Source organism: Pholcus phalangioides, unplaced genomic scaffold (assembly GCF_987345545.1).
Source record: "Pholcus phalangioides strain wild (caught in Gottingen) unplaced genomic scaffold, Ppha-v1.0 ptg000003l_1, whole genome shotgun sequence".
Taxonomy (NCBI): Eukaryota; Metazoa; Arthropoda; class Arachnida; order Araneae; family Pholcidae; genus Pholcus; species Pholcus phalangioides.
The window spans coordinates 10,105,205-10,124,037 of NW_028301596.1; the positions used below are offsets into that span (position 1 = coordinate 10,105,205).

The following is an 18,833-nucleotide window of genomic DNA, read 5'->3' on the forward strand; positions in this document are numbered from 1 at the left end:
TTTTCCTTCCTTACCTTCATTATTGAAGTCCTTGGTTACATTTGGCACAGTTGATTTTTGAAATTCCAAATTCCTCTGCAATTTTTCTGAAACACTTTTTATTCGGCGAACCGTGAAATAAATTCGTTTTTCCTTTTTTAATGATGATTTCCGCAAACTTGTGCTCCTCATGGTGAAAAAATTGAAATTTGCAATCGTACTAGCAGGAATAGTACAATTATATAGATCACACTATTATTATATAATTAAAAATTTATAAATGCAAAAAGAAAGCGGTAATGTGAGGGGATGTATAATTTTTAATTTTAATTTTAAAGTCTAAATATAATTGGAAAAACATCACAAAATTTACTATTTTTCAGTTCGAAAATCAAGATATTTCAATATACCTGCTTCTTAGATGCATCTCAAAAGTAGAGAAACCTACCCTCCCTTCAACACTTTGATAAAATTGTATCTAGCACTTCAGCATTCATTCATTCATTCAGCAGGCAAAGTGATGTGCTCGTCTATAGAGAGGGCTCAGTGTTCAAGTTAGAGAAGTGTACAAGGCATGGGGTACGCAGAGCGTGAATGGGGAGTGCCCCCCTACCAAGCCAACGAAAAATTTAATTTTTTTTTATTTTCACAAAAAATTTGAAATATTGATATTGAATACATCGAATATATGCTATTTTTATCAACTTCTATTAATTTATGTTTTTTTTGAAGGTGTTACTCAAAAAAAATTGTTAAAAATTCATTGATTCTTCCCAAAAATCAATCCTACGTACGCCTCTGGTTCAAGGTACAGAGTATTGTGTGCATGACGTGTGTCTGTAACAGTACAGCAGCCGGATTCATTCCAAATCGTCAAATATAGAAGAGTAGGTGTCCAGGATGATGTCCAAGTTCTACTGAATTAGTTTGAAGGCAGGTAAACCATTCGGAAAACTTTCTTTTTACAGGTTAAAGAATTGAGAGAAAGGTGTACGAAGAGGTTTCATAAAGGAACTGGTACGACCCAAGAGATTGAGAAAAAGGAAGAATATAGATGATAATATAGATGAAATAATAGGGAAGGTATACGCAATGGAAGCTTGAAACGTCAATAAGATGAGCAGAAAGACTACGGCCCAAACTTGCAAAAAGACTCAACCACCCAGAACATTGATGCGTATCTGGTTAAAAATGAGTTTCGAAACATTTGTGCACCCACACAAAACTAATGCAACGAAAATATGCGTTTAAATCTTCTTAAAGGCGATCCTAAAAATTGTTGAATATATTCGGCACTTCTTTTTATGTGGGTAGTGTATCTACTGTCTATAGTATAGACATTACGTACATTGATCAGAATAAGTGAATGTGATAGTAAGACACACAAATCCAAGTGTCCGAATGAGGACGCGTGCTCTTTCAGCCACTTTTTAAAGTTTCAGGGGAAATACATCATGGCATCGTCATTTTGGAACATGTCATCGTCTTCAGGTAAATCACTAAGCATGCTAAAATACTCAACAGATTTCAATATATTGTATATCCTAGTCTCGAACGACAGAATCAATATCAGAAAAATGAAATCGAACTATTATCATACAAAATGCAAAAAAATTGATACACCAAGTAGCTGTTTCAAGACTAAAATAAGCCTCTTATTTAGCGGAAAATGGTCTCGTATAGCGCAGAACGCTCTCTAGAATAAAATCACGTGGTCTTATAGCAGGCCGAGTCATAATGGTGGTGGTGATGATGATAGAATTACGATCATATTAGACGAAGTGAACATTGATGGGGTGGCCAGGAAGGACAACTTTAAGGTTTCAGCTAAAATATTGGAGAAATATGAAGTGCTGGAGAAACCGTTTACCAAAAAAGAAGAATTTTTATGTGGCTATGAATATGAAGCACTTCAAAGAATTCTAAGTCGAGGGGTGCAGAACATGTTTGGGTGATTTTAACAGAGTTAAAGTTGTGATTGTTGGTCCAACATCATCACATCAGTATCGAGCGCCGACCTTGTATACGATCGCATGCTTTTATTCTAGCGAGTGGTGTGCGCTATATGAGACCATTTTCCACTGAAGAAGGGGTTATATTAGACTTGAAATTACTATTTGGTGTTTCGATTTCTTATATTATGAATAGGGATACGTAAATTTCGTATTTACAAAATAATCGCGATAAATTCGAAATTTACGAAATAAATACGGTAAATGCGAAAGTTGCTAATTTTGACGAAAAAATGATGAAATTTGATTTTTACTACTTTTTGCGAAATCTAGGTAATTTACACTTTTTGAAGTGGAAAAGTCGTAATTTTGGTCAGTACTTGTAAGCGTGCTGGAAAGGGAAACCACAAGCATCACTTGTTTTCGCTCTGACGTTGTGTTAGATGTAAATACAGTCAGTTCGGTACAGTAAACATACCCCCTCTAGGTAATTCGAGAAGTGTATGTAATAACCGACGTGTACGTTATAAGGGAGGTATTGAAGTTAGCTTATTACGTACCAACAACATATATGCACTATTGAGATTGTCGTGGTCAAATTAAGTTTATGCAGCATATAATTGAAATATAATATAGTTTTTGATTGATATCTGACAAGTTTCGGAAATTTATTAGAAAACGCAAGATATACAACAACATGCAGACATTTTTGGAAAAATTTGAATTTTTTTTTTCTTGAGTTTATTCCTATAGTTTTCCTTTGAAAAGTTGACAGTATTGTACAATTTAAAAATTCTGAAAAAAATAACCCACTGATGTTTCTGGATTTTACATACAACTCACCAATGAATAACACACTTGAATTAGCATAGATTTTCAACGGTGACGGAGTTCATGTGCAACAATTGTTTCATCACGCCACGAATTTAAAGATTACAAAGTAATAAAAACAAGTGAAAACTCAATAATTAGAAAAGCATAGACGATCCAGTTTCGCACAGAAAGACAGGATTTTATTAGAAGTAAAAACAATTTATTACCGAAATAGTTACATTTATCATCGACAGATAACGCTAAAGTTAAAAGAATATTCAGGTTCATCTGTTGATGAGAAGTGTAACTATTCGGGCAATGAAAAATTATTGAAAAAATTAAGGTCTCTTGATAGAAAACGTCAAGATACAACCGCATACAATAAATGGTATACATAAAAGGCTATTTTCGACTATATTTTTCTAGGGTTTTTGCAGTATATTATATCCGGATTATTTTCTTGCTAAGCCCTTTTTTTGGGTTGTTATATCCACAGTATATGTTTTAAGCAGGGTATGTTATAACAGAGGTAAAAATATATAGACGTGAATGGGCCAATTTTAAGGATTACACAACCGTATCTGTGGTTTATGTTATATCCTAGTTATAAGTGTACTGGACTGCATATGCAAATTTTTTGTAATTTCGGAAAAAGATACTATAAAAAGTATTTGAAAAAGGTTAAATTAGGGGGAAAAACTAGCGATATATATTATTACAATGTTAGATTTCAACTAAGTACTTTAACACTTTTCAGTAATACGGCCGATTTTTTTTAAATTTTTGATTTGAATTATTTTTTGCGAATGATTGCAAAATTTGATTTTGAATTTCTTTTTTTTTTGCGAAATTTACGTATCTCTAATTATGAATGATAATCGATGATTTCATTTCGAATGATTTCATTTTCCTACACTGTGCTTGAGAGGTATTTCCTTTATAGAAACACCCACGGTTTTCACAATTCTTCCTGAAGGCTTGCACAGCCAAGTGCAGTAAAATAGGTTACGCCTCTCTTTTTAATCCAGGCAGTGTATGACGCAGCTTAAATTTCATATAATCGGATATCGCATCGCTCCTCACCTAGCGACTGACAAAAACAAAATAAAGGATCGATTAAACGTATCGGAACCTATCAACATTCATCAAAGAGGAAAAATAAATAAATAAAATGATTGAATAACTCATACGATTAATTTCCAACTTGTAATTATATGTACGGGACAGCAGTTGCGAGGCTGAGGGACGAGCTATCAAAAAATCTCCTTTCATGTCGGCACAATTCATGGGTAACTTATTGGAATGCGACGAACCGTGAGGAAACAGCGAAGCACTTCACTCTATGCACCTGATCGGAGATTAATCGATCGATCCGATACGAGTATTACAATTTATTTAATCGGTTTACTTATTATAGTGAAAATCAAATAAAATACCGGCACCCAATTTTCTACTTCCTTTTTTGCTATAAAAATCGATCGGTGTTTTTTAATTTTATTGAGAAAATTTTGTTTTTGTTTATTTTTAACTGTTTTTTTTTTTGAAGAAAACTCGCCAGGGATGAATTGAATTTTCCTGAATGAGAAAATTTCCAAAAATGTAAATAATTCGAAAAATTTGTTGTTTATTTCATTATTTTATGTGTGAGGCGTAATTAGTCTTTTGGGGGATTGGTAAAAAGACCGAAATTGTGCGCTGATTGAATTATAACCGTGTGGGTAATGTAACCTGTCATGACAATAAGAACTGTTTAAAATTTTATGAAAATTATAAGCGTGGGAAATGAAATGGGACTGCCATGGAAATAAGAAAACTAGGGGGAAAAAATTATCGAAATTATAATAATAAGGGAAATGTGACCTGTCACAACAATAAGAGCGGTGCTAAAACTTATCGAAATTATAATGGCTTGCGAAATGTGAGACCTGTCATGACAATATGAAGTCTGTAAAAAATTTATAGAAATTATAATGATGAGGGGAAATGTGGGACCTGCCATGGTAATTAAGAAATGAAGCAAAAATTTATCCGAATCAAATTATAATAATGCGGGAAATGTGACCTGTCACAACAGTAACAGCGGTGTTAAAACTCATCGAAATTATAATAGCTTGCGAAATGTGAGACCTGTCATGACAATATGAAGTCTGTAAAAAATTTATAGAAATTATAATGATGAGGGAAATGTGGGACCTGCCATGGTAATTAAGAAATGAAGCAAAAATTTATCCAAATCAAATTATAATAATGAGGGGAATGTGACCTGTCACAAAAATAAGAGCGGTATAAAAACTTATCGAAATTATAATAGCTTGCGAAATATGAGACCTGTCATAACAATATGAAGTCTATAAAAAAATTATAAAATTATAATAGCGTGGGAAATGTGAACGATTATGGAAATAAGGTTGGGATTACACTATAAAAGTTAAATCAAAGATCTTTTACAAAATTTGAAGGAAAAAACAATCAATATGCCTATTCGTTAGTTACTGGTTGCATTTTAAGTTTTATAAAGGAGCTTTTATCAAACTTTTATAGTGTAAACCCGATCTAAGAATTGTGTAAAATATTATAAAAACTATAATAGTGTGAAAAATAAAATAGGAATGTCACAGCGCAATAAGAACTGGGGGAAAAATTATCGAAATTATAATACAGTCGAATTCCGTTATAACGAACTCCAAGAGACCGGAAAAATCACTTCGTTATAACGAAATTTCGTTTTAAACGAATGACAGGTTTTTGCATTGTTCCTACGTAAACTTATCTGGGGGATTGGAAAAGTGTTCGTTAAAACGAGATTTTCGCTGTAACACACAACCCTCCTTTCCCTCATTTATACTATCATTTCCCCCTAATGTCTCTAAATTTGAAATTCCCATATCTCGGCGAATATTGCACTTAGAAGCATGGGGGAAATTTTTTTTGGGCTTAGGAGAGACTGAACAACAACTTTCTAATTGGAAATTAGAAGACAGGAGGGACTGTAAAAAAATTACGATTTTTATTTTTATTTCGTCACACACTGTATTTTCCCTCTCAAAACTGGTAACGGGTAAATTTTGAACGCCTTTTGAGCGTTTTTTTTAAATTGAAACTATACCCCTACGACTGACGGTTGATGAGATAAAGGCTGGCTGCATTAGCACTTACAGGACACCTAGTATATACGTACGCTTAATGGCTATGCGCCATTTTAAGAACTTCATCTTAAAAAATTTCTTTGAAAAAAAAGGCAAGGCCATCAAAGTATGTTGATAGTTAAAAGGGATGCCTTAAAAGGAGATTAGAATACTTTTCCTAAAATACATTGTGAGGACTGGAATGTTAATAATCTTCAAAACAGAACTAACTAATCCCGAAAATCTTCTAAAAAATATGTCCGACAGTGTAAACATAAACAAATTTTTATAACCAGGCAAATGGAATGGTTTTTAAATAATAAACTATTCCTGTGATGTCTTCACATGTGTAGGTTAGTTATTCTTTACTTCAATAATACCAAGATACCACACGTACGTATTTAAGGTTTTTTTTTAATCTGATGAATAAGAGGAAATATTGTCCACCGGGACTTATTTTTTTTTTTCGGGAATTATTCCCTCGGGAAGGAAAGCCATGTATGTACGAGTAATTCCATTCAAGTGAAAAAATAAATACGGCCATTGTGATCCGGTCTATTTCTTGGTAATGTCCTCTGTGACATAAAACAGACATACACAGAGGTCATACGATTCCGAGGAACGTTATGATTTAAGAGACGAATATTACCGTGTAATAATATTACTCAGTTAGTTGTAGTGAATTAATTGTTGATTGTTGTATGTCCTCTACCGATAACACAAAAAAGTTTCGATTTGTGGGGTTATGATTTAAAACACGGTGTATGTAATGGAGGAAAACCACTAAAAATTCGTAGATGTGAAGACATTGACGTAAGGATTTGTAACCAATTTCTGTTTTTTTTTTGTTCACCGCAATGGTGGAGATGCGAACAGTGTAGGAAGACATGACGAATTTAATAGCGTATGTATTATAGTTTGATTCCGTAATTCCCCTTCCGTATTTTAATGGACAACAGTTGATTCTAGAAGCATGCGACCACTTAGGCAAAAATATTAATCCAAATAACGCGTGAGTACTACACGTTATTTGAATACAAATACCATGATATATTTTCAGATGTGTCATTCATGTTGCAAGGGGTTGTTTAGTTATTAAAATTAAAAATATATATGTATACCGTCCGCGTGTATGCCAAGAAACCCCGATCAGACAGGTGTTGCCCTGTATCTCCTGATGTGAACTAAAAAAAAAATGCACGTTTCTTCGCTGAGATAATTGAATTTAAAAATTGGGGAAGAATTGCATTATAAACTAACGGATAACGCTTTTCTCCCTCACTTATGCTGTTCTTTCCTAACTTTTCTTCAATTTTTTAATTCAGCGAATAATTACACTTCGAAATGTTGCATTTCTTTTTGTCCTCAGAAGAGCCAGGGCAAGAAGTTTCTAATTGGATATTCCAGCACAGGGCGAATGTTAAGATGCATTTTTTTTTTCATTTTGATAACTATACAACACCTTTCAATATGAATGACGTACCTGGGTTCTACACGTTATCTGGATACTTTTCTAAAATGAAATATGACTCCAGGATCAACAGTTCGCCAGTAAAATGCTGCAAGGGAAATTATGGAATCACCCCGCATATGTAGACACCATTTGGCACGTGTTTTTGCCCTGAAGGTCAATATTACCGCACCGTGTCCGAGCCACGAGTCGGCCATCATTCTGGTGAATTCCGCATTACGGAGCAATCAAAACTGTTCAAACCCCGTCCGATCTAGGATTTGAGCACCAAGTTGCAATGACTGCAGCTATTTGGGACCGTAGATGAATAGTTTATTAAAGGCCGAAACGCACTGCATAGATACGTTCTGAATTTCCACGAATCGGAATTCACAACGTCTCTGACGTCACGTGGTAATCACGTTACGTCAGTGTATGTAGGTCTTAAGTTTTTGACGATAAAATAAATTGGGAAAATATAGAGTTCGATTTGTGTATATGTTATTTAAGCAGTGGCCGTAGTCATAGCGAGTGGGCCAACTGGGTTTGGAATTATTTTCTTTAATAATTATGAAATTAGTTATTTCATGAATTTTTCGAAATTATTTGTTTCATGAATTTTTCGATTGTTTCATGAATTTTTCGATTGTTTCATGAATTTTTCGATTGTTTCATGAATTTTTCGATTGTTTCATGAATTTTTCGAAATTATTTGTTTCATGAATTTTACGAAATTATTTGTTTCATGAATTTTTCGAAATTATTTGTTTCATGAATTTTTCGAAATTATTTCTTTCAATATAATAGTAAAATTATTTTTTTCAACTCTGAGACATTTTCTTCTGTCTATTCAGAATTTTTACTAATTCTAAAATAATTTTCCCCAATTCTGAATTTTCACTCATTCTAAAATAATTTTCCCCAATTCTGAATCTTCACTAATTTTAAAATTATTTCATTCATCTAATCCTAATTTCTACTTGATTCTAAAATTACTTTTTTCTCTCACAACGATTCTCACAGTTCTAACTAATTCTAAAATAATTTTTCTCTTTAATTTTGAGTTTTCATCAATTCTAAAATTGTTTTTATCATCAATGAAGTTTTTTCACTAATTCTCATGTAACTCCTTTCATCGATTCTGAAGTTTTACTCACTCTGATATAATTTGGCATCAATTCTGAATTTTCACTCATTCTAAACTTTGTCTAAAATTATTTCTTTTTTCATCGATTATTAATTTTCACAAATTCTAAAGTTATTTCTTTTTTTTTTCAATTCTGAATTTTCATCCATTATGAATTTTTCACTTATTCTGACTTCAAATTTCAATAATTCAAAACTTTATTCCTTTAATTGATTCTGAATACTAATTGCACGGAATTAATTCTTTCATTCATATATCCAGAATTTTAATTAATTCTAAAATTAATTCCTGCATTGATACAGAACTTCCATTATTTTGTGCAGGAGTTTTCTCAGCAGTTCTGTGCATTCTGTAATCCAGATTGAATCATTGGATGCCTATATATTTAAAATCGGGGCTGTAGGGGATTCTGAAGCTGTTTTGGGCTACCGGACCTCGAACTCGTTGAGAGGACGGCACTGCTAAGGCCTCGATTACACTGTAAAAGATTGGCAAAAGATCTTTTTACAAAACTTACAAAAAACAATCAATAAGCGTATTATATTACGGTTACATTCTCAAGGCGTTTATTGGTTGTATTTTGAAGTCCTATAAAATAACTTTTTCTAAAACTTTTATAGTGTAATCCCGGACTAATACGGATGAGCGGCGGAAAAGTACACTTTTCTCCTAAAAACGAACCTCACCACTACTAACAATCGCATAAAAATTTATTGACAATCCTGAATTTTGATGCTTTGGTATCTTTTCTGAAATTTTTTGAGACAAAAATTTCCGAGACAGTAATTTCAGTGCATGAAAATTCGTATAAATAAAGAATTGAATCCCATTGAATTCCCATTTAATTGTTACGGGGTAAATGTTCTTCATTATAATGGAGAGGTGCCCCAATAATAATTTTCAGGGAGCGCGGCCTCAACTATCACAGAACACCTATACTCTGTTTTCTGATAATTTTTCACGCCTTTTCAAATTTTTTTAAATGAACCTTAGAATTTCTATTCGGTTCAGACACTTTTTGTGCAACACACCACATATTTATGTACAGTATATTCCCGGTAATCCGACACATATCAGACCACGGCACTGGATTACTGGAAGACAATTGAAAAAGACCACTTAAATAATATAAGCTTCTGCGCACCGACATACAGCGGCATGTTTTCCTCTTCTATACCCGCAGAAAACCCACCTAGAAAACGTCGGATTACTGGATGGAGCCGGATCAGCGCGCACGGCCGGATAATCGAGATTCTACTGTACTCAATATCAGTAATGAATCAAACGAATCATTCACGGTCGATGCGTTTTAATGTGCATTATACATTAAAAGGTACACAAGCGTAATGTGTCACGATTGTGTTTAGCCAGTGACCATTGTCACATAGGGGAAGACGAGGGGGGGGGGAGAGACCGCTGCGGCAAAACCCTTGGAATGGGGCCGTGGGATCAATAAATATAAGGCGTTGACTAGCTCAAAATTATTTGCATGATTGCTGGGAGTAGAACTCACAGCGGAATCTCAAGTCACGCGAATCTCTATAGAAACCAGCAAATTACTTGTTTTCTCCCCTTTTTCCTCCTTTAAACTCTCAAAAAAAAAAACAGATACAGTATTTTTTTTCCCCCATGATTGTGTGACTAGACCAATGAAATTCTCGCCACGAGGGAGCTTTTCATTTCCCCTGTATTTACCGAAAAATATTCCAGTTATAACTCGGTCATGCTCCGACATTCCTAATGCTACTTCAACGTAATGAATTTGATAACAATGTTTTTTCCTTAAAATAATGATAATTTTTATGAAAATTAAGGAATTAAATTCATTTTTTTGAGTTTCGATCTCAATTTTCTATAAATTCACAATTTTTTATCTATCTCTGCCGAAAGTTTTTCGCATTCTATATTAATTAAGGAGTGTCACGACCCCCTGATGTCGATTTTTTAAAAAATGACTAAAAAACAATACCATTTCATTCAATTTCAAATGAAATGCAAAAAATTTCGTGTCAATCGGTTAATTTGTTCTTTCAAAATAAGAGAAAAAATTTATAAATTATAGTGTAGGACCGGGATTACAATATAAAAGTTTTCTAAAAGTCCTTTTATTCGAACTTGAAAAATTCAACCAATCAGCTCATCGGCTGCACGGTTGGATTTTTAAGTTTATTATAAGAGATTTTATCAAACTTTTATAGTCTAATACCGGCCTAAAAGTATATGCGGGAAAAAAAAACATTTTGAACACGATTTCTTCAGATTGCAGTTTTTGAGTTCATAAGTAGGATTAAATGCAAACTAACTGCACTAAAAATTCAGAAATTTTGCAGAAATGTTCAACATGGTTCAGTAAGATATACTTCAGGTTTTGCAATTGTGACTAATGGGAAGTATTTTTATAAAAATGTTGAATTCAGATTTTTTTTAAATTTATGTATTTTTTTAAAATTCTAACGATCTACTTTTGAGGTTGGTCTTACTAACACATGTCGTATAAGGATTTCTGTAAAATTTCAGAAGTTTTGGTGCAGTAGGTTCTTTTCAATCTTGCAGATCAAAAACTGCTATCTGAGAAGAGCGCGTTCAGTGTTTTTTTTCCTTGTATACCTTTACACTATAATTTATTTCTTCTTTCTATTATTTTGAAAGAACTAATTAACCGATTGATACGAAACTTCTTGTATTTGATTTGTAGTTAAAGGAAATATATTTTAAAGAGATTTTTGAAAAATCGATATTAGGGATCGTGACACCCCCTTGAACAATACAAGAAAATTAGGCTGGAAACTGCAATCGAAGTCGTAAATAAATGTCTGAAGTTGTGCTTAAAACACGTCTAGTGGATTTTCCTTCAGCAATAATGTGTGTGTAAGTTCTGAAAGTTATTCCTAAATAATCGTTTCCAACATGCTTCTTCCTATTATTACTTCTGTCATATTACAAGTACGCAAGCGGTGCTGATGATGCAAACTTTTTTTCAGTAGATGATAAAACCCACTAAATCGTTTTTCGTCAAAGAATACATTGTCGCAAGTGACACATTTACACTCATAAATGGCATGTATGGTGAAACATCCATCCTAGTAATTGTGTTTCTCAACATGGCAGATTTTTTCACATAATTTTCTACACGATAAGCGCATTTGCGGTATTCCGAAAAGGCATGACAATTCAAACAGTGCCCTCTGCTGGCAAAAAAAAAACTTCATTGCAAAGAGGGCATTATGACAGAAACTTTTTAAAAATGCTTCAAACAAGGAATTTTATTGCAGCTCTCGGGGCTCTGTTCAGCTGATGTCGATTGACTGAATAGGTCGCGCTAGAGCCAATTTCGTCAATTGTACGCTATGTGTGTTCTATATTTTTCTGTAACGTATTATTTTGCTATTATCAGTTCATTCAAAGGGGCACATTTACGCTTAGAAACAACTACAACGTACCTCGTAAACATCTCTCTGGGGGAACTTCCAACGAATTGCTGCATGACGGAAAGTGTCGTGTGCATGTGCGTATAGTATATCATGTGTGGCCTGAATAATTTCATGGTGCCAGAATTTGAGAATCGGCTATGCCCAACAGCCTGAACGATTATAGATCATTATAAAATAAATTAGATAAATTAACCGGTGTTGTGCAGAACGTCCGTGCTAAATCAAGCCTCCAATTATATGAGTTTCGAAACCGCATGACATGTACTTCGTAGCTGCGCGTGTTTCCTGTTGGGGGTTCTCTTGTGGTCACTGTAGAGCTTGGCAATGCACAAAACATGTGAGGATTCTTTTAATACTTCAAATGTGTCCTAAAAGAGCTTTTCCATCACAAATATGGCTCAAGAGTGAGCATATTTTCTGTCACAAATATATCTCATCCAAACGAGTGAACAACCCTGATGTAGGCTAGAAAATAATTATGTGATCACATTATGTCAGGATTTTTCCGTAGAGTTGTATGTTTTAAATTCTTGGTGGCAGAATATGGTCAAGTTTTGTCCTCAATGTGAAAATATTAAAAAACCAGAATGTGACTATAATTTCCAATTTCATTTGTAAGACATTTCAGAACTATTTTTGTGAATTCTTATTGGTATTTCCGGTAAAATATGAATAAGCTGTATGTGTTATTTTTTCATCCAATTCTGATTTATGATACTTTTAAATAACGTATTCTGCGTATGAAAGTTTACAACCAATATCCGAAGTGCTGCAAGTTCTGACATCGGCAAAAGGCTACATATGTTTTAACCGATGTTAGAAGTTTTAGCACTTCGGACATTGGTTACAACCATGGCCCCCCACAAGGGTGAGGCTGACAGGGCTCCAGACCTGGGTTCCGGGATGATTGTCATCATTTCTTTTTTCATGCTATAAATTAACTATAGAGGAGGCCCGTGAAAGGATGGTATTTGGCCCCACCAAAGGTCTAGGGGCCCTGCTCCAGGATGTGGGGGCCATGGTTACACCATGCAGGGAAACATGCTGATTTGAAAGCATCATTAATCGTAAAATAAGTTTGCGCTTTGGGAAGATAATTTAAAAAAACTTCCGAGAAAGTGTACCCATTAAGTACTGTTAACTGAATTAACAAACGCATGATTAAATTTCCTTTAATTACCAATATAAGTAATATTCAAATTATAATAGTTTTTAATTAAACTGCGAATTTTCTCTGTAACTCGAGTATTAAGAAGCACTGAAGTAATAATTTTTGATATAAATATTCAGATGATTTTGCAATGGCTTTCGTTACTCCAAGTGCTACCAATGCGTCAAACCAATTTCTGTTGTTTAGTACTTATAGTATATAATAAATATTTACCTATGTTTTATGATCAATGGCTTCTTGTTTTTCTTTTTAAAAGCTAAATGTATCCAAATTTAAATAATTTTATTTTCTGACTTCTATCGTAAATTTCATAGCTGTAATATTGACATGATTTCATTAAACCACATTCATACACTAAATATATTTGTGAACTAAAGTTATTAATTGATTAAAAATAATGTATATTTTTGTGTATGTGTGTGTGTGTGCTTTTTTTTTAAATTCCTTACAATGTTCAATTTTTAGAAATTTCCAATATTGCTTTTGAAAAAATGGATGTAATTAAAGGTGCGTATAATTTTGAAACTGTGAGTTTTACTTTGGAATATAAATCAAGTATTTTATATAAAAGAAATCTATCGGTTATGAAGGGTGTGACAAGTCAGCTGATGGAAAAATCGATATACGTGAAAAAATCGCTTGTAACCGAGACTTACAACAATAATGACCTATTGAAGGTAATCTTAATCCAGACAGATGAGACTGCAAATTTTTCGTTAGAAATTATAAAAGTCATGATTCTCTTTCATTAAAATTGAGTACATGGAAATGTTCTATTGTAGTACTTTAAGTTTCATAGCTCAAATTCCAAAATATAATAATCAATATAACATGAAGGAAAAGTTCCCGCAATTTCAAATCTTGCAGAAACTGGGTATCAGTGCTATATAATTATATAAATTCAATAATTTAACAAGCAATTAATTTCATATTCGGCTTCAATGGTTCAAAGAACGTTGAATATGATACATTTCAGGTAATTTTTCATTTATCGCGTTCAGAACCTAATGAATAACTTCTTAAATACATATATATAACACATTTCAAATAATTTTTTATTGCCAAGCTTTACGTTGATTACCCAATCATCATTTATTAGATGCTGAGAGTGAAATTGAATCACCAATTATAAAGTTAATTTTATAATCAGTACATTTTTAAAAAATTTATAGCTGATTAGGTTGTGACTTAATCGAAAATTTTCAAATAAAATTTATAGTTATTGGCATCTCAAGAAATATTCTACAGAGTATCAGATTTCCTTTTTAGAATTAATTAGGTAAGGTTTGATAAACCATAGAGACATAAATATCTACGTATAGAAAAGTCTATTGGAAGAATGAAACTATTTCTATATCGGTGGAATTTAAGTTTATCTAATTGAATATTTGACATTCTAAATTTTTCAATTGCACAGTCACATTAAAATGCCATTCAAAGTTATAAAATCTCAAAAATTTACATTAACTAACTCTATAGTGCTATAAAAACCACGAAAAATATCACATTCACTATCGAATGAATATCATAACTATGAAATTACTAATATTATATAACGTATACGATTATACTTGAGAAAAACTGAATTATTTTAATGGTTGAAAGAACGGATAGAACGGCACATTGCTGTAGTTCTCCCATTCTACAGAATTCCAAATGATTTTTTAAAACATATCTTTGTAATTTTCATTAAAAAAATATAAAAAAATTACACATCCGTTGATATTAAAATTTTTCAACAAAAAGTGCCGTAACATTAATACACACGCATACTCCGATAATACCGACATTTTCAGATTTTTCTTTCTATATCGTCACAAACGTTATCTTATTACATTTTCTCTAACAACTTTTTAAAGCTAAAATGTCTGCTTCAAATATTTATTTAAGAGTTATTTAATATTCTCAATTTTATATGAAATTGGCAGATTTTTACGTCCGCACTATAATAAAATATAATAAAAATCACGTCGTCTGTACACGGTTTATCAGTCAAGGTCATATATGTCATAAATATCAAACGTTTTAATGATACTCATCACAGCGGTAAAATTCGATGACGCTCATATTCGGTATCATTGTACTGTCATTGAAATATTTCAAAAAAAAGTGAGCGAGACGGAGATAAACACGCACCATCAACCACGTGACTGCGTACATGCGAATTTTACAGCCGAGAAAGAGGGAGAGAGAGAGAAAGAAGTAATTTAACATTCACTCACCACTTCGATTGCTTGATAAATCACTTGGGCCGGCAAAAGGCATGTAAAAAGGCGAATTCTAAGGCAAGTAAAACGTAAAGGCAGGAACTTAGAAGATTCCTTTTGATTCTTATGAATTTTTTTTTTTTAAAATTTCGTCTCTTATTAACGTTTACAATAAGAGACCTGAAGAGATCCAGAGAAGACGACGACGACGAGAGGGCACAAAACTGTCCGGGTTGCAAAATTTTCCAGTGAAGTTTTCAAATGGAAAATTATAACCCCCAAATAGAGAGCGAGAACAAGGCGTAGTTTAAAGAGTGGTGGTGGTGGTTCTCTTGGCCGAGGATGTCTATTGCGGCGGTTTTCTCCGTAAAACACACAACTGCGCGATTCTCGATTCCGGAGAAAAGGGTTGCTAAACACCTCCGACGCGGAAAAACTACTTTTGTCGCCAAAAAAATTTCGATGGGAAAATCTTTTTTCGCCCTATCTTCAAAATATCCGTGTTATAACAGAAATTAAAATATTTTTCCTCGTACATAAATCCCTGATAAATATTAACAATAACGGGGGAAAAATGTCAATTATTGTTGAACTTATTGGAAAAATTTGGCTTCGTTCTTTAATATACATATATTATTTCATCTTGGCGTCTTTGTTGTTATAGAAATATAGAGGAACGAAACATGGAATAGAAGCTCTTTTAATTACAATAATTAGTATAACAAATATTTCCCTTATATGTGTGCCTATTTCCTATATATGTGTGCATAAGAATGTAAATATTTTATTTTTTATAATACAATATTTAAAATACCCAAATTGAGTAATGTATTCTAACAGTAACTAAATAATGCCAATTAGATGAAATAAAATATCCCCATTACGTAAATTAATTATGTAATTATAATTAAATCTTCAACTATATTGAAAGAAGTGGCTAATTTTTTTTTATTGAACTATTATCACTTGAAAGTTGCAGTGAAACCTCGCTATAACGATACTTATGTTGATGATGGTGTCATATAATTTGTACCGATAAAAAGGCAAAGAAAGCCTTATCAAATCTTCAAGAGATGATATGAAAAGTTGAAGAGTGGTATCTTCGAAGTCGGGCTCAATTGAATGCTGAAAAAAACTGTTTTTATATGGGAAACTGAAAAAACTGAGCTTCCCTCAAATGCATTTATAAACGTGCAAGGAAACATTATTCATCCACCTGATACACATAAACACTTTGGTGTAATTTTTGATAAACGCCTTTCGTTCGTCTATTACTGTTCTGAAGTTATTAAAAAAGCCAAACGAGCCAGAGGAGACCTTAGAAAAATTTACAGGCCTAATACGGTCCTCTTTCAATCAACAACAAACTCATTTTGTATAAATTGATCACATACGTCCTACATTACTTTACGCAGCTCCTGCCTAAATGTATGTTAGAAATCCTAATATTATTGCTCTTGAACATTTCCAAAACGTGACACACCGAAGTTTTACCAGGTCCCCCTTGGTTCATCGAAAATAGGCATATACGCAGAGATACCAAGATTGAAAAATCATGGATTATGCCAAAAGGCTCTCCAGAAACGACTTTGATCCTCTCCATGATTATGAACACCTGCGTGAAATTTCCAATTACAGGATAATAGCACTGCTACTTTTAGACTTAAAAAACCCTAAAAATGTTGATGTCCAGACCCAATGTTCCAGGTCTTTGACATGCTTTACCCCGATATACGAGTGAAGGTTCAAGGCTCAACGGTACTCGTTATAACGACAAATTCCTCTACAAGATATTTTTCGTCTTGTTTGGATATCAATTAAACATTACAAAAAAACATAAATTATTTATTTTTTCACTTTGTTAAAATATTGATTACGAAACGATTATGACAAATGCATTGTAATTAGACATAAAAAAAGTTTTAAAAAATCATATATTGTGTTTAGCGAATATTTATACATATATATATATGTGAAATATGTGGGATCAGTGGTATCTTAACGCATGGGTTCAGCATAGGAGACCTCAAGAGAAGGAGGAGGGGCTTAGAAAAAGAGATCTGGTTGAAATTATCGAGAGTAAGCCAGTAAATTTGCCTCGTAGGGCCTCAGAAAAATCACTTGATCCGAGGGGGGGGGGGGCATGATACTTTTAAGATGGTCTAGTGTAGAATACGTATAGATACGCGTGTTTGTAAATATAAGTGTAATGTTTATACTGCATTACACTGATTTTTCACAATAGGTAATTTAATTATAGAATTATATGATCATCAGAATGAGTAGGTTAATTACATACAGCAGTGTTTCCCAAAGTGGGAAATATTCCAACAGCCATCCTCTGATGGCTGTTGGAATGGTCCAGGAGGGCGATAGAAGCTTCGAGTATAACATAGGATTTTATAGGTTTGCTTGAGTTAGAGGGGCGATGGAACAAAAATTTTGAAAAATTATAATATACAGTATACTGAAATCGTAAATACATGAATAAATATACAATATGACGTGTCTGATCTTTATATAAGCTGTTGTTTGAAACTATTCGAAATTGTAACTTTAAACTAATGGAAGGACTTTCTAGTCCCTTGAGGTTACAAAGTGTATGTTTTTTACGTTTATGTGTTTGTATTATTATGTTTGTGCCTGTACATGAGTTTGTGCTTTGCCATATTTAAATTTAAAAAAATGCCTATACTCTAATGTTAAATTGCGTCCTGTCAATACAACGATAATCCCACTACAACGATATTTTTCCTTGGTTCGCAGAGTAACGTTATAGAAGGTTTTTCACCTTTTATATATAGTATAACAATAGACTTATTTTCGAGATTAAATATTTTCTAATTACAAATCTGAATATTTGAAGGCAAAAAAAAAACCAATCCTAACTACTTAAATAAGCACATAAATTTGAAAATAGTTTTTTAAAAACGATGCGAAATGTATATTTTTTCCAATCTTTTTAAATTATTTCGTGAAAGTATTATATTTAATTTAAATCAATGATTAATACACATCGATTTCTATGACCAGCATGGAATAAAAAAAAATTCTTATATAATTTGCGTACATTTCAATGCAATATAAAACATTAAAATTAATTAAAAATTTATTTCTTACTTTATTATACGAATATAAAGGATTTTCCAATTTCTTTATTGTGGTACAACTAGAGTCTCGTGAAAGATCTGGACATACTGCTTGAAGCCTAAATAGTATGGAAGTAAAATAATAGAAGAGTATTTTACTGTGTGTACTAATTAATTGGCTCTGTTTAAGTATCGCGATGTCCTCTTGAAAATAGAGCAAATGGACGTATGAAGATGGAAGATGTTCTTTATCCAGGCTCTTCTACGTGACATTGTATTTTGTTCTTCTTACGATGACATAAAATGACGGATCACCATTGTTTCGATGCGATTACTGTCACCATTTTGTATATAGGGAAGTATCCTTCAAGCCACGTCTGTCAATGTAGTCTCATGACCTTTTTTACATGAAAAATTTGAATATATTAAATTACTCCGAGCTAATCAAAATATTCGTTAGATTCATTTG

The 18,833-nt window shown here is 32.8% G+C and overlaps 1 protein-coding gene across 7 annotated transcripts in view; it reads right to left on the reverse strand.

The window, feature by feature from the left end:
- The window catches only part of LOC149088024 (sodium channel protein para-like), a 270,116-nt gene extending 254,478 nt beyond the window's left edge, over nt 1-15,638 (reverse strand). For all 7 annotated transcript variants that reach the window (XM_089243934.1, XM_089243917.1, XM_089243900.1 and 4 more), the window contains exon 1: nt 15,291-15,638. The gene's annotated coding sequence lies outside the window, so the exon portion shown is untranslated. The remainder of the gene's footprint in view (nt 1-15,290) is intronic.
- Between the last annotated feature and the right edge of the window lie 3,195 nt (nt 15,639-18,833).